Here is a 13,979-nt window from a genome sequence, read left to right as displayed (position 1 = left end):
CCAATAGATATGTCACTCACACATATGCATGACTCCCAAGTGTTTGTATTCCCTAGGCAGCATTTATTGACACCATTGGGCTGCAATAGTCTAAGTGACCACTAAGTGGCAATGGTACAGTTATAGCTTTGAAACAATATCTGCAGCAATAAATGGACAGCTGACCCAAGAAACACCTTGTCCCTGCTAGACTGAAAATCTATATTTAGGCTATTTGTAAACTATAGGTGTTTCTTATCACATCTCAGATCTTTCTGTCTAAAGCATCAGACCATCCTGGTATAGCATCTGATAATATTAACATGATTTCTGTAATATATCATCTGGCACCAGCTAATCAAGAAAGCAGAAATGGAAGCAGTTTTTAATCAAAACAGAACTGTAATAGCCCTATATGAACTTCTACAAACATCTATAAAAAGCAGTTTCAGACATAATTTATTTTATTATGTCACTGATATTTTCTTTGTAGTCTAATTAAAGTGTAGTCTTACCAGTTTAATGCTATGTTTTAAAAATGAGATTGAATAGTCCAACATGGTGGTCTGTGTTATAATATGACTAAAACCACAACAGCTCTTTTAAATGAGTTAATTTTAGATGGTAGGTAACAGGGAGCAGAGATGGTTGGCTTACTGTTTATCTCTGTCTGCAAGAATATGTGAAATTCTCTTTCTCACAGGACTTATTTTCCATTATCGGTCATCTGGGTCTGTTATGCTCATTCCTTTCCGATGTCTGTGTACAGAACAGTTTGGGTCATTTATATTCTTTCATTTCAGAAATTTTCTTCATGACACTTTTCACACAATTATAAAAGTTTCTCATAGGTTTCAAATGGAGATCCTCTGAGTCACTGATTTCACAAGCTGATGCTCTTATCCATATAGTGTGCTGCCGCTGCCTTAAATACATTGATACAGCTTGAAGTATTTCACTTAAATGAGCCCTTTTATTCTCAGTGTTTACTGCTTATAATGGAATGTGATGTTTCAGAATACTGACAATTTATAGGGAGCACAGAAATAAATATATTTATCTTGTTAACAAATATCTTGTAATTTTATTCCATCAGCATTTACTCCTTTTCAGATATACCAGGTTCAAAAGAATTGCAGCTTTTGCAAGTAAAGTGAATTAGTGGTCTGATATCTGCCTAGCACACCCTTGGTTCACCATGATTGCTGTCTGTATGGAACTTAGCATGCTCTTTCGGTGTCTATATGTGCTTTTACCACGTATTCCACTTTCCTCCTGCCTCCAAATATACTGATCACCAAGATATACTAAACTGCCCCAATATATGTTATATTTACCCTAAGCCTTACAGTCATGGTTATGGCTGCAAAGGGTCTGAGGACAAGTTTATTTACCTAGTTAAGAATTAAAATAACTAAACTGAATTAAATTAATTTAAATTAAATTAAATTACATTAAATTAAACTTTGAATGAGGCCATCAGAATCGCTTAGTAAAACTGTACCTAAATTGTTCTGCTGGCACATACAGCTTTAAAATATTAAGCAAGCAATAATGCCCAACAGGGTGTATGTCACTGTATAATTAATGCCCACCCAGGGGTGTTGTGGCAGAGGGACTCTACACCCCTGGAAAGGCATTCGTTACACATTAATACATACCCTGGAGGGCATTATTGCACTTAGACAATGGAGTTTCTGTAAAATTGTTGTGTTTTACTTACTTATGCTTTAAGTACTATTTTTTTATATATTTTTGATATAAAATAGTTCCTCCACCTAGTGTTTCATACTTGCTGTACTCTATGTTAATGGTGTTAGAGGAAGCATTTTAAATTAAACATATATAAAAAAAATAATAATAGTGCTTAAAAAAATAATAAGCAAGTAAAACACAACAATTTTACATAGAGGCCATACTCTCTCTCCCATACACAAGTACACAGTCTCTTCTGCTTTCACACACATACATATACATATACAGACACGGTGTCCTCTTCTTTCATACACACATTTTCGATCACTCTCTCACGCAGTCTCTTCTGCTTTCATACATGCATTCAGTCACATCACGATTGCTTTCTCTCTCACTCTCTCGATCTCTTTCACACACACACACACACACACACACACACACACACACACACACACACACACACACACACACACACACACAGTCTCTCTGCTTTCATGCATGCACACATGTAGACAGAAACATAAACACTCATCTGTTTCTCTTGATTGATTGCCCTCTCTCTCTTACTGTCATACACGCACACACTCTCACCCACATGCTTTATTTTTTTTATTTTACACAAACAGCAAAAGTGCTCCTTAGCCACTGTAAAATAATGGCTCTCTTGCTCTCACTTTCACTGACATGCCCATATACATTCAAACACTGTCATAAACACACACACTCAAACATGCACAAACACACACCTACCTTTTTTTTTTTTTTGTCTTCTTTTTTATATTTTACACTTGCTAAACAGCAAAAGAGCTGCTTAGCGAATGTAAAATAATGGCGGCTGTTCCGTTTCCTCAGTCCAAGCTCGACGGCAGCTTGATATGTTACCATGAAGCAGTGGACTCATTCTTTCAGTGGCCATTATTTGTACATTAATATCCTGCTGGAGAATGCTCATTCTGCAATCAGGGTACTGATGTACAGTTTTCCCATTGTCTATTATTTTCTAAAGTTCTACCGTCACTATTAAAATAATTTGAAAAGTAAATACACTGCATTCTCAGGGGAGAGCTAATATTAATCAAACCCGCAATTCTGCAATATATGTCTGATTTGGATCCTGTCATCATTGCGAAGAGTGTGCCATACTAAAAAAAAAAGGTGTGCCTCATATACTTCAACCAAATACAGAAGGTGAAAAGAAAATATCACAAAAACTATATGAATATTCAAACACAGTACTGATGAATTTCTAGAGACACTTTCTTTACATAATTGAATTTGCAGATAATGGATCAGAAAGTTTGGCTTGTTTAAATTTTTGAAAAAGACGGCAGCAGCTAATATACATTCAAAAATTAGCAAATAAGTGACATCAGCACATTGATGATAAATGGATAGTAAAGGATGTTAAAGGAAAGCATCACACAATGGGTAATAAGAAAGTGTCCAGTCCACTAAAAGGGGAAATATAAAATATGTACTGAAGAGTTTATTATGATGTGTGGTACTGTTTGCTGTTTTTATCAACAATTTGTAAAGAAAAAATATATATATATGTTTAACATGCCATACCATGAAAAAATACAAATACATAGTTCATAAGTGAGGGTACTGCAAAAACATATGTGAAAGAACCTGGAAAAGTAACAGAACTTGTCAACATTAAGCTAACTTAAGGTCTCCATTGCAAAAGATCATTTGAACACATTAGATCCATGCAAATGTGTAATTGCAGACAGTAAAATTAGATGGAAAACCAGCTACATCATAACTTAATATGGACCTGTGAGTAACCATATCCAATGAGCTAATCATGCCAATGTGGTGGGAAAAATAAGGAGGATTAGGGTACCTTTTCTATTTAATACATCTGAGATTTCAATGCAGACTTATAAGGTCATTAAAATTTAAAAAAAAACATACACAGGTACATGTATACTGAAAAGCTGCTACTGCTACTATGGTAATAGCTCTACTTAGCCTGGGGCAATTGAAGGAATTGCCCTTACCACTGGATGGCAGCACATCTCAAATATTATTTGCAAGCAACAATGATTCCATAAATACTGTCCGATGAATCACAATTTAATTTCATTCTGTAAAGGATTTACACCATGTATGATCGTAAACTTGGCATATTATAATGTCATAAGGCATTTGAGCTGTTTGGATTTGAGGTCTGCAGTGATACTTAAACCAAAGGTGTAATCAAGTGTATGGTCTCCTTATAAAAACATATTTTTATTCTGTGGTGAAATTTTTGAGCTCAACATTATTGTCTTTAGGATTCTGAACATTGGTGGTTTAGTAAGGTTCATGTACAAAAATAAATGTGTGATAATTCTCACGGTGATAGATTAGTAGTTGATCCTCTGCCTAGTCTAACTGTACTTGTTTTTCCAGCCCTCTTTCCTGTATTTGATAACACACATGGTGTTGAATGAAATCGCATGCAAATTTCAGTATATACATTTGAAGAAATTGTTCCTTTCCCAATGCATTTTGCCAAACCAGATAAAGAAAATGCCATGTCACTTGTTATAAACCAAGGGTACAATAGTGGTTCAGTGCTTATGGTTTCTGCTTTTTGGCCCCAGTGTCTTAGATTCTTTCAGGAAATCTGGTCACTCTTTCTGTTTAGTTTCTATATTCTTTGCTTGGATTTTCTCTGAATACTCTGGTTTTCTACTACCTCCCAAAAACATAGTGATAGATGCTCAACACTGCTTATACACACTATGTATTTACCCTTGCCCTTATGGTTTAGCTCATGGTTGAAAAGGATCAAAGATATCCCTCTAAACCTATATGTTTTCAATTACCTTTGACCTTGTTATTCAGGTCATGGTTAAAAAGTGTTCAAGAAAGTCTGGTTCATTCACACGGTCAAATGATGAAAAAAATATTAAAATAGATATTAGAATTTAAAAAAATATGACAAAAATCAAATGAATGTAATATATTTCATATATTTCATATAGCATGTATTGACATAGAAATGGTTAGTACTGACTCATTTATGAAATGAATACATATATTAAGCATGTGTATGCACTATTAAGTGTGGTAGGAGCTTAAAAGAAGACAGAAGTGCACATGATTGGCTTAGTGGTGCTTTGTTACAATTTAAAATGGATTTTGGAGATGAACTGCTTTAAAAAAGAAGGATTTAGACATATAGATAGCCTCAATCAAATTAGATGCATTTGGAGTTTCAGCTAGCCAAATGGGCTTCATCAGAAGATTGTCATAATATCAGACAACTACATTAACATCTATCAGTTCATTTAGTAAGTGGCAATAGTGAAAAAAAGTCTGTGAATACAATTCACAAATGTTTAGTGACAGTGGACCTAGAGAGTATGTAAAAGAATGATACCAATTACAAAAACACCAGCTGTAACAGACAGTTGTGTAGCTAATTTTGGGTTTATATTATGTTATCGAAAAGTGAGTTCACCGAACTGCATCTACATTGGAAATGCAGTTCAGCGAACTGTTGATGGTGCAGTTGCAGTACAGTGAAGATTGGAAAATTTGCCCTTTCCTCACTGTGATGCAATCTCGGAGCTTAGCAGGTCCCCCACAAGAGCGAATTCGCTGAACAGCATTTATGATGTAGATGTAGTTTGGCAAATTCACTTTTCGATTACATAATATAGACCCACTAATTTTAATCTCGCATTGAAAATATACTTTGATTGCAAGTATTGCTCAAAGCGCATCTACTATGACTTGATCTGCTATACATTTTAGGATATATTCTCATACTAGCATATGGACAAAGAAAGATACTTTAAAATATTATAAACTTCACAAATTCACTAAATGCCTAGATTGTCTATGACCAGATTCATCTATCCCAGTTCTTTACATATTGTGAACATAGTTTCCTCTAGAGACCCAGCACAGTTTCTGTAGAGGCCTAAGCAAATTAAAAAATACTACGTCCTCAAAGTATTATCTTTCTGTTAGTTATACTGGGATAGAATGCATTACCTGAACTATAGGTAGCACGATAATCTAGTACTGCTGCAAGTAAATCCATTTTTGATGCCTATAACTGTTCCCAACTGAATCAAGATTAAGACTGGACCAACAGTAACAAAGTGGAACCATTTCTATAAAGCACATGTATAGATACTAGCTTCCTTTGTAGTGGCATCTATTGACTTCAGTGTCTACTTGCAATAAACATTTTAACATACCTTCATTTCTACTGAAGTTAACTATATTTCCACTTTGTGTGCCACTACAGGATGACCCAGCAACACTTTCCACTTGCTACATAAAATATTGTTAATTCCATTCCATCTACAGAGCATTTATATGGCAACAGACTGAATGTGCTTGGCTCAATGGAATTCTCTTAGGAGCTGCACAGTGACAAAAATCTCAAAATCTTAAGACATGAGATAATGACTCTTAACTCTGTTTCTGAGAGAAGGCTTAAGGAGAAGCCTGTAACTAACTAACTAACAATCTTAACTAACTAACGAATTAACTAACACAGGTGTTTGATACTACTTGCGTCAGAAGAAGACTATGCAGTGTATGCTAAGTAGAGTCTCCGAAAAACATTGTGTTATGGGTGCCTGGATACTCTTGTCTCTGTCACAATGACATTTCATTAGGAGAAGTAATGGGTTTGAAAGGCTGGAAGGTCTGAACACTTATGTAGTAACATCATATTCTTGATGGCACCCTGATCACACTTACTGTAGTTTGATTGTCCACATGTAATAGTTGTTGTAGTTAGGGACATAAGGTAATAAGTAATGTTTCAGTATTTTTTAATCCATTATACAATGTAACAAAAGTTGTAATAAGTGCAGAGTGTGTAGAAGTAAAGGCAATCTGAATTGCTTATAAGGAATTCTGTTTGGATGTTACGGTCTTTGAATACTGGGCATATACAGCTCTTGTAGATAACTTGACTTCTCCTTAATTCTGTCATCTAAGATTAATAATAGATGTGTACTGTATTAGGGCTAAAAGACAAGACAGTTCACTAAAGGTCTCATTTAATTAACAGCTAACAACTGATATTACAATATCTGGTATTCCATCCAGGAGATGATCTCAAATAAGTCAATAGTATGAAAGTGATAAATAATTCAAAACATCTCCCATCATTCATAATAAAGATGTGTGACTCATATTTTTCATGCTTTGTGTCATTACTTCGCTGAATAGCTGCCATAGTCAATTAATAATAGTTACAAGTGCAGAGCTGTTGACTTTCTCAAACCGTATTTGAGTAGGAAAAATAGATAAGTTTATTTTTATTCCAATCACATTACAGTCAAACTATATGCAATCCAATTAATATATTTAATAATATAAATAAAACTCCTTATTGTAAAATAAGCCATATGTGTTGCTCATTTCATTGATGTGATGCCTTACAGAAATTGAATATCTGAAACATATTAAGCTGAAATAAAAGTTATCATGTTGCTTTGCAGAATCTTTCTCAAATCCTGAGTTATGGACATATTATTAAAGCCTACAATAGAATTTAAAAAAACAGAGATATGCTAACCAATACAAATGTAAACAGAACACATATATTAAGAAGTCACATATAAAGTTAAAGTGCATATAATTGTACATCACCTTTATTTCTCATTAAAAAGTGTCTTTGCACTGTGTTACACTGTCAAACATGCAGCTAGTGACACATTGCATCATTCTATTATACGTGTTTTCATTCTGAAATACTGCTGCTAGACATAGTATTAACATCAGGTGTCAAGGCATCAACAGTTGGAATAGTAATAGTTTTGCAAGGCAGCATATTGGTCTTAATTTAGAAGGACGCCTTTAGGGTGACACTTCAGTTCCACCTATTACGTAAGAGAGATGATTGACCAAATATATAAAAAAAGAAAAAACAAATTATATATATATATATATATATATATATATATATATATATATATATATATATAAACCTACTCTATAAAACCATCATGAAAGTCTCTTACTACAAACAAGAAATAAATATATGTGAAAAACAAATAGAAATGGTGGTGTGAAAGAGTTAACAATCTCAAAATCTTATGTTTTTTGCTAGACAGAGTATCTAATATCTGAAGAATGCTTTATATCTCGTAGACTGAGCACACTTCCAAAGCAATGCACCTGACCGACAAACAATTTGACACTTACCTCATTGTTCCATTTGCTCTGAGCATAAGATTTCCTTGCTTGTCCTGGGCAGCTGTTTTTCCTTTAATGCACATTTAGTATTTTAAAGTTCTTCCTGTTATTCTGCCATATTTTTTCTTCACAGCAGTATTATACACATCCTTCCTTGACTTTGCATGTGTGGTTGGGTTCATTTTAATGCCTAATTTGTTTCTCCAACCTTGTTAATTTGAACTGCCACCTTATGTTTAATTTATTTCGATGTCACACTCAAATCAAGCATTATTGCCTTTTCTTCAAAATTGCCTTAGCTGCATACTTTGGATGACTGCAACTGTGATATAGCTAAAGGAACAGTTTCCTCTGTAATGATATTTTTTGCAGCTCACAAAGCAGTGTGTGATACATTAGATTCCGTTTTAGCTAACCACTTTTTATATCTTCACATCCCAGCCTACTCTGAAATTCTATTTTGTATTTTCCATTGTTGTTGCATTTCTTGGCAGCTCAATTTCCCTCTTCATTTTTGCATTAAAGTGCTGTGCTTTCAAAAATGACTTTATTCAGTAGTTTAATTCTATCTCAATTTACAAAAGCAAGCTTTTACAGCAGCTTCATTAATGCTGTTACTCATGAAATTATAGTTTTTGCAAAAAACGTCAAATAAAACTATCTGAAACAATGCAGTCAGCTGTGTTATGACTTGAGAGTGTTGCATTTTTCTTAATGTATTATTTTACATAATACTATTCTTTATATAGAACTGGAAATGATATAATCCATTGAATGCCATAAATAGAGCTATTAAAGCAGAATTCCTTGAAAATGGTGTATTGCTGCTTGCTGTCTCTTTTTTGGACCTAAAAGTTCATTTTAGAGGCTTAAGTGCACTTATATAGAAGGTCGGTCACTGTGGGTCTTGACAAAATAAATATAATGAACTACTGTCATTAAATGTATTAGAGATTCCTTATATGTCGAACACTACAAATTCATTTCCCACAATTTGTGTTATCAGTTACATATTGCTTTTCTTAATTCGTGTTATCAGTAACCATATAAACTGTTATTAATTTTTGAAGATCAGGGTTTGCATGTGAAGAAGTCTGTATTTCATTATTGAAAAGAAGGACTGAGAAACTATATTCCAGGTAGTGAACTTTAATTCTCACTAGTCCAAAACTTGCATATGCCTTTATCTAATAACATGGTCTCAGTTTAAGGTGTAAAGCCAAAGAGAATCCTTTAGCAATTTTCACTTTTTTTCAGTTTCCTGTTTAGTATATATAAGAAAAGTAGTCAGAGGTCCTTGCACTACCACTTTTCTTCAGGTTGTATGTGTTCTGGTGTCTTGGCACATATCTTATGTGGACAGACTGAAATCACTGTCACTATACTCTGCATCATATAGACTACTCAGAGGTGACCTGTGCAATGCACACAGAGCAGCCTCTGAACTGATCCTGCCTTAATGGAAATGCTGCATATTTGTAAGTCAAATGGTACATGATTCAATCAGTCTAAGGACCTAGCATGTGACATCAAAAGGACTTACTGGAGAGACAGATATGTCTCCCAGAGGTTGCCTCTCCTCTGTAATAAACTTGCAATACAGGTTAAACAGAGCCCCTCATTAACTCTTTTAAGCTTAACTTGGATGATTGGATGGGAAACCGCAAACTCACCCCAGGGGTTTCACCTGTATCCCTCTCGGATAGGGGAAGCTGGTGCTAATTTAGATCTACTTATAACATAGACCAGATCTCTAGACCCTTAAGGGAACAAGGGTTAAACTTTGCAAACTTGTCAGGACCCTAGGGCCATTAGCTTAGTAAACTCCTGTGAACCTATTAAGTCTGAGTTTGGTTTCCTAAAACTGACTGTAGTTTTGGTGTATACAGTGAAGTTATGGGAATAGGACAAGGAATGGAATGGCAAAATATACCATAAAGTACAGCCAAGTCACTGCAGCACTGGATTTAGTATATTTTAAGTGTCTTTGTAAAGATGTTGGGGGTGTCCATTGTAAAAGTAATGCTTAACAGATTTAAGTGTATTTTATTTTACCAGTTTTTTCTTCTATGATCACTTCTACCCAAATTCTAATTCTTGCATGCATTTTGCTTGTATGCAGTTTAATCTGAAAGAAATATATTGGAGGATCCCTTATCACCTGCAGTAATTTAGGTGCAGTGATGCAAGGAAGTGATACTATACTATTGCTGTGTATATATCATACTTTTATTAGAGCTCCATTCAGTCAGTAATGCTAGGAAGTGATGATCTTTTGTTTCTGAGTAGGCTTGATATTTACCTTCCTTAGAACACCATCCAGTCTGTAATCCAAAGAATGGATGACCTACTGTTTCTGTGAAAACTCAATACTTTCCTTAGCACTCGGTCCAATCTGTATTTCAAGGAAGAGACACCCTACAGTTTCTGAGTAAACCTGGTATTTTACTTGGCACAGCATGTCATCAATAATCTCAGGCAGTGTATACAACTGTTTTGGAGTACATACAATACTTTCATTGTTATCCCAACTCATCAATAACCCCTGTACCCTGCTGTTTCCAAGTATACTCATTGCTTTCAGTACTCTGAACTTATGGTTACTGCTAAATCATAAGATAAATATGACACCTTCTTTAGTACATCAGGAAGCTTAGAAATGAGCTACAGTTCTGTATGAAACTGCTTTGCAATGAAATTTCCTTGGGCCAGTAATCAAGGAGTGTCAGTCCTCACCATTGACACTGGTGGGGGAGGTTCACTTAGAACAAAAATGGATGCACACAGTATTTTCAGATGCAGCTCTTTGCACCAAGCACAATTTCCCTTAATACCACACAGGGAACAAACTTCAGTCCTAGGTTTGGACTCTTTCTCTCTCTCCAGGCCCTGAATAAGAATCCACTACTTCCAAGTAGCTGACATGCACACTCTTTGAGATTTGATTTTCACACACACACACACACACACACACACACACACACACACACACACACATGTGCGCGCGTGCACATGCACACGCACACACACACACACACACACACACCTGGGAAAGGCTGGCGCAGATTACCCACTCTACTACCTCTGCCCAGGCTATAAGGTAGTTCCACTGCCACCAGCCAGCTACTCTAAGGCTGTTAACAGGGTATCCAATTATACCGAGTGAAATTAATACTAATACCAATGGAAATGCTGACCAAGCAGCAAGACTTTCAGGAGCATGAAGCCTACAGTGCTACCAAACAAATGCAATTTTCTCAAAGATTAAACTATTTTCTAAAAAACTAGTCACAATGAAAGGTATAGATATTTTTAATAAAAACAATAATAAAATAGAAAACATGAAAAATACTGAATATCTATTTACAATAAACACCAGAGATTCAATCAAAGGAAATATTAAAAATAACACTGATGGAAAGATTCACACAGATACAGCAAAACAATACTTAACTACTTTCACTATATTTTTCTTACTGAGCTAAAGAATTACAGTTTCCTACTTACTTAATAGAGCAAAGCAAGTTGAAGTGGGTGAGTGGTCTTTGTTGTCAGTTTCCCAAAAACAGAGAGCCCTGAGACTTCTGCCTCATCTAGTATTAAAGCACCATTTCACTGCTGTATTACAGAATGACATCATATCTTTTCCCCCGACTCTGTGGTTCCCACACTACCCCCTTTACTAGAAGCTAAGCCAGGATCTTGCATATATGTGTCACAATGCACACACATAGAGTTTGCTAAGATGTGGCACAGCATCTGGAAGCTATAAAACCATTTGAGCACTTCCACCCTTCCAGGGTAACAATTAGTTAAATTAGTTCTCCACAAGGACAATACAGCAGGATTCATAATCCTTATTTTCACACATGTTGCATCTCTGGCGGCATTCAAACCTTTGAGATGCAATCTTTATGTCTCATACCAAATAATTTAAATTTAAACTATTTTCCTAACATAAGCTGGGCTGAGCTTAACCTCTTCTCTTCCAGTATCCTCTGTTGCAATATATTCAGTTCAACAGTTACAATACAGTCTGACATACAGGTGTATTTCCTTTCTTCCCAACAGGACTCACTGTTGGTAATTTTTTCAACACAAGCAACTTTACAAGTACATTTTCAACACAAACACATGTACAAAGTTTGAAATACAAATAATATATAATTCTTTACAAAACTCAGCTCACTATGCTGGCATATGTTACACCTCCACTGCCCTACTCCTCTTGGCATAGCTGGCACTACCTCACATCATCACATCTCTCTCTCCATGAAGACTCAAGCTAGTTTCAAGTGACCATGAAGAAACATGACTTGAGAGTAAAGAGTCAGTCTAGCAGTTCATTAAGCCATACCCTGTCTTGAGAACCCATCTGCATTGGCATTGCTGACCCCACTATGGTGCTGCACTGTCATGTCATATGCCTGCAACCCTAGGCTCCACCTTAACAAATTGGCATTTTACTATCTGGCTCAGTGTCGCCATAGATCCTTATCAAACTCCTCCTGCCACCCACTGCAAATACTTAGCACAAGGGCCTCCCTATCATAGTAAAGCTTCATGTTAACATGGTACAGTTTGTACCCCTGCCTCCTGCCTAGCAGTTCTAGCATGTAGTTAACATCACTGACTCTGCATGCCACTTTGAAGAGTAACTGCAGCTTATTGTGTCTGACAGAAATGAGCACCATAACCTGATATCCCACAGCATACTCTTGGGCTTCAGAATTCCTGACATACCAGACCTTTATTCTGCTGTTGGACTCCTGCCAGGTTCTCCTGGGCCAAGCCCATAAGCCCATAAGCTCCTCAAGCCTTGGCCTGAGACTTAGGACATATGCCACAACAGATTCCTTGTGGGATTCACACTCAACCTCCCACTCATCATGAATCAAATTCAAGGGCCTCCTCACCCTATGACCATACAGTAACTCAAAGAGAGAAAAACATGGATTTCTGGGGTACCTTTCCTTATGCAAACAGAAGAAGGGGGAAATATTTGTCACGCTCTCTCTTACACTGCTTTGCAAATGCCATTAGCATAGTCTTTACTGTAGAGTTTAACCTCTCCATAAACCCATTAGTGTGGGGGTGGTATGGGGTGATCTTTAGATGCTTCACCCCACAGTGCTCCCACAGATAACCCAGCAGGTCTGACATGGAATTGGCACCTCTGTCAGTCAATATTTCTCTTAGGAAACCTACCCTTCAAAAATCTCTAAAAAAGCATTTGCCACCTTCTCTGCCTCGATGGAGGACAGAGTCACCGACTCAGGGTATCTAGTAGCATAATCTACTACCAACAGGATATACTTCTTCCCTGTGGAAATTGGGGTGCTCAGAGGTCCCACAGTATCCATAGCTACCCTCTGAAATGGCTCCTCAATAACAGGCAAAGCATCAAAGGAGCTTTGACTTTGTCTCCTGCCTTGCCTACTTTGTGGCACTGCTCATAGGTCTTACAGTATGCCATTACATCCCTTGTAATCCCAGGCCAATAAAAGTTCTGCATAATACATCTCTTGGTATGCTTTATGCTCATATGACCTGCAAAATGAATGTCATGGGCTATGTCTTGAAGCTCCAGATGGTAGGCTCTGGGCACTACCAACTTCTGTATTACCTCACCTTCTAGCTCTCCCTAAGGGGTTCACTCTCTATACAGCAATGCTTTGTTCCAGTATGCAGACTCTCCTTTTTCTTGAGAATCAGGTGCCTCCTTAGCTACCTCCCTCAATCCTCATAACGTAGGGTCCGAGAGCTGAGCCTGTCTCAACTCCACCATTGTGACCCTTCCCAGGTCCCCTTCTACAGGTAGTCTGGTATCCTCTGACAGCTGTGTCTCACTGTCAGCCTGGGTACTACTACTCACCTCTGCCCTTGCAGTCAGTCTGTCCAAGGGAACATCAGTACCTATCAACAGCTGTGCTTCACCTTCAAGCTTGCTACTATGGGGTAGATCTCTCCCCTGAAATAGCCATATCATCAGTCCTGGCTTCAGGTTTGGGGTCTGTGTGGCTCTCCCCCAGGCTTTCAGACTCACATGCCTGTCTCCAAGCCTGATTGAGTGTAACTGCATGTACACTAGGTACTGGATTATCAAAATCATTCCCACTTAAGACATCTGCAGAGATATCCTC

General features: G+C 36.7%; 1 protein-coding gene across 7 annotated transcripts in view; it reads right to left on the bottom strand.

The window, feature by feature from the left end:
* The window catches only part of CHRM2 (cholinergic receptor muscarinic 2), a 2,909,771-nt gene that overhangs the window by 142,571 nt on the left and 2,753,221 nt on the right, over positions 1-13,979 (bottom strand). The window contains exon 1 of one of the 7 annotated variants that reach the window (XM_044088217.1): positions 7,846-7,915. The exons of the other annotated variants lie outside the window; for them this stretch is intronic. The gene's annotated coding sequence lies outside the window, so the exon portion shown is untranslated. Of the gene's footprint in view, positions 1-7,845; positions 7,916-13,979 lie in introns of those variants that run through there. 7 annotated transcript variants of the gene reach the window in all.

Source organism: Protopterus annectens, chromosome 11.part0 (genome assembly GCF_019279795.1).
Source record: "Protopterus annectens isolate FY-2018-M chromosome 11.part0, PAN1.0, whole genome shotgun sequence".
Lineage (NCBI taxonomy): Eukaryota > Metazoa > Chordata > Ceratodontiformes > Protopteridae > Protopterus > Protopterus annectens.
This window is presented reverse-complemented; position numbering and strand designations above follow the sequence as displayed.